At 61.9% G+C, this 3,678-nt stretch overlaps 1 long non-coding RNA gene across 1 annotated transcript; it reads right to left on the bottom strand.

Moving 5' to 3' along the window:
• Positions 1-1,887, bottom strand: LOC109286046 (uncharacterized). Its single transcript, XR_002093966.2, has 2 exons — positions 541-1,887; positions 1-377 (listed from the first exon to the last, which is right to left on the bottom strand). It is a non-coding gene; the product is annotated as an uncharacterized LOC109286046 (long non-coding RNA).
• Between the last annotated feature and the right edge of the window lie 1,791 nt (positions 1,888-3,678).

Raw genomic sequence — 3,678 nt, 5'->3', positions numbered from 1 at the left:
TTTTTAATAAATGTTTTTATTTTGCAAAATAAGTATAACAATTATGATGAAAAATAAAAATAAAATGAAAGACAAAAGGATCATCTCAAACACGACATACCGGCAGCAGATATCAATGACCTCTGGAGGAAACAGTGGTTGTTGGAAAAAAATGGCAGATGTCATTTAAATACACGATAGTAAGACACGCAGCACCATGTCAGACATTCTCCGGGTGAAGTCAACTCAGAAACAGCGACTGCGGAGTGCAAGTGACCCGGGTGTGGGTACACAGGGGAGGGTGAGAAATGGCAGTGTAAAGCTGGAGGGAGGTGTGGAATGGGGCTGCAGGGAGGGGTTTGCTACATCCAGTCCTATTTACCGTCTTCTTTAATGATCTAAAAGGAGGAAGTAAATAGCACATTAATTAAATCCCCAAGCAACCCTTATTTGGGGGAAAGCATAATATTCAGCAAACATAAAGAAATAAAGCAAAGGGTCTGGAGAGATGAGGCACAGGATTACAGGTGGAAAGCATTATACACAAGGGTAGCCACCCACCTGGGACCAAGAACAGCTGGAAGACAAGGAGTGAGAGCGTGCAGTGACTGGTCCAGGAGTCCCAGTGCAATACGCTCGCTGGCAAAGCCAGTGTTTGGGGTTGCCGACACAACATGCCTTTGCAAGGAGAGCAGGGAAGCAGTAATGCACATGTATCTGGAAAACAAGCCTCCACCAGAAGGAATGGAGCGTGGCACAAGCAATATTTCAGGTGTGAACAAGAAGGGCAGACACGACATGGGTGATACTGTTATTGCCCTCGGTGCTTTGCACTACGGTTAGAAAGTCCAGGCTGCAAGGCAAGCAGAGGATGCAGCAGGCAGCTAGAGAGGGTGCAGCATTTGTGCAAGGGCAGCGAGTGTGATGCATCATACCCCTTTCTGACAGCCACCTTCTAACCACTCTTCACTACCAGCACTGCAGCACTGCCCTGGGTCTATGCGCACCGGACAGGCGGTCCTGCCCCGCGCAGCACAGCCTGTGGAAAAAGAGGGAGCCCAACATAGCAACGGGACACCCCTGAGCATAACAGACTGTGGCCTCAGCACACCAACACCCTAACCACATTTGCTCTGAACACCCCTATGCCCCATCCATTCTCTGACCAACTTATACCAGTGTGCGACTCTGAAACCAAAAGACCAGTGCTCCAGGCAGGACTGTCACAACCCACAGCTCTGCTGGGTGACAACGGAGGCCAAAGCACATCATGCCAAGAGGGATTCCACTGTGCCCTGGCACCACACCCAAACTGGGCACACATACCTAGGACATGGGAAGCCAGCACCATCTATCCATGCGAAGGTACGGAAACAGGACAGCAGCCTCCAGGTTTCTGTAGAACAAACCCAGCTGTCCTGTACAAACCCTTGGAGGAGGAAGGGAAGTAGCAAGTGATGTTAATAACCCTTGGTTGTTAAGAGACATGGCTAACTGGGGGTAGTGAGCATGCTAACAAGGAGCGACTAAATGTCTGCTGCTCTTCCCCTCCCTCTTTACAGCCCGATTCCTTGCCCTTCTCCTCGCCTGCCACTGCAACAGGTAGGAGGACAGGCTGGGCCAGGCTATGGGGTGAAGGGATGCCCCCAGCTGTGGGGCAGGCAGCTGCTGCAGCCGCCCACTCCTCGCACGAGGCGGCAGCAGAGGAGGGCGAGCAGGACCGCGAAAGGAGGGAAGCGCAGCCCTGGAACTGTTCATCCACTGTGGCGAGGGCACAAAGGGGGCACCCGAGCAGGATAAAAAAGGTCAATCGGACACTTTCTCACTGCCCGGGGAGGGGGCACGCAATCTTCCTCCTGACCACAAGGCGCCATAGCTGCCTGCCCCAAAACACTAACGGCAGCACCCCTCCCCTGCCCGCTTACGAAACCACACTCCTTGCCTGATGCCCTGACCGCAGCACCCCTGTCTCAAGCCCCCAGCACCCACCCCCGTCACCTCAGGCCTGTGCCCTGCCCCACATCCACTGGCTGCGCCCTGCCCCGCGCCCCACATCCATTGCCTGCGCCTCGGCCCGTTGTGCCCCCTGCGCCCTGCCCCACATCCACTGGCTGCGCCCCGGCCCGTTGTGCACCCTACGCCCTGCCCCACATCCATTGCCTGCACCTCGGCCCGTTGTGCCCCCTGCGCCCTGCCCCACATCCGCTGGCTGCGCCCCAGCCCACTGTGCCCCCTGCTCCCTGCCCCGCATCCGCTGGCTGCTCCCCAGCCCGTTGTGCCCCCTGCGGCCTGCCCCACGCCCCACATCTAATGGCTGCGCCCCGGCCCGCTGTGCCCCCTGTGCCCTGCCCCACATCCGCTGGCTGCGCCCCGGCCCGTTGTGCCCCCTGCGCCCTGCCCCATGCCCCACATCTAATGGCTGCGCCTTGGCCCGCTGTGCCCCCTGCGCCCTGCCCCACATTCGCTGGCTGTACCCCGGCCCGCTGTGCCCCACGCCCCACATCCAATGGCTGCGCCTCGGCCCGTTGTGCCCCCTGTGCCACGCCCCACATCCACTGGCTGCGTCCCGGCCCGTTGTGCACCCTGCCCCACATCCATTGCCTGCGCCTCGGCCTGTTGTGCACCCTGCCCCACATCCGCTGGCTACGTCCCAGCCCGTTGTGCCCCCCGCGCCCTGCCCCATGCCCCACATCCCTGGCTGCGCCCCAGCATGTTGTGCCCCCTGCACCCTGCCCCACACCGCACATCCACTGGCTGTGCCCTGGTCCGTTGTACCTCCTGCACCCTGCCCTACACCCCACATCCCTGGCTGCGCCCCAGCCTGTTGTGCCCCCTGCGCCACAGTGCACATCCACTGGCTGTGCCCCGGTCCGTTGTGCCCTCCGCGCCCTGCCCCACATCCCTGGCTGTGCCCCGGCCCGTTGTGCACCCTGCCCCACGCCCCACATCCACTGCCTGCGCCTCAGCCCGTTGTGCCTCCTGCGCCCTGCCCCATGCCCCACATCCCTGGCTGCGCCCCAGCCCGTTGTGCGCCCTGCAGGCCGAGGGAGCTGGAGCCAGACCTCCCCTTGCCTCTCATCACAGGCTGGCGCGGAGACTGGCAACAGCTCCTGCAGCGGGCGTCAGAGCCGGACAGGGGACGCGACTGGGCCCCCCACACCTCGCCCTCTGCGAGGGGCCCCCATGCCAGGGGTCGGGCTCCCCGGCTCCCAGCAGAGCGAGGGTCTGTGCGTCTGTCCTCGCGGCAGCTGCCGGGGTGCTCGGCGCTGGCTCTCAGCGGGCCAGCCGGAGCGGACGCAGCCCCGCGAGAGGCGGCCCACATGGCGTGGCCGCTCGCAGCTCCCGCCCCGTCACCTGCGGCCCGGGCCCCTGGGCGGAGACGGCGCGGGTCCGGCAGGACGAGTGCAGGCCGGCGCCTGCGTGCGGAGGCTTCCCTCCGGAGCGCTTCCCCATGCGTTTCCATGGCAATGGCTCCTGTCTTCCCGTTGCCAAGGAGACGCAGCTCAGGCTCGCCAAGGCAGAGGGATGTCGGCGGGAGAAGGTTCCAGGACGTGGAGGCCTCCCAGCGCCGCGTGCTCCAGGGGTCTCGCAGCAGCAGCAGCGGGACAGGCCCCGACACCCACGGGGGCAAACGTGCCAGACCGCCCCGGCAGCTGGGTTCAGTCTCTAGTGCTAAAGAATCCTTTTTGACTGAACCCA

This window comes from Alligator mississippiensis, chromosome 5 (assembly GCF_030867095.1).
Source record: "Alligator mississippiensis isolate rAllMis1 chromosome 5, rAllMis1, whole genome shotgun sequence".
Classification (NCBI taxonomy): Eukaryota; Metazoa; Chordata; order Crocodylia; family Alligatoridae; genus Alligator; species Alligator mississippiensis.
The sequence above is the reverse complement of the archived record's forward strand: the minus strand, read 5'-3'. Positions and strand labels throughout refer to the sequence as shown.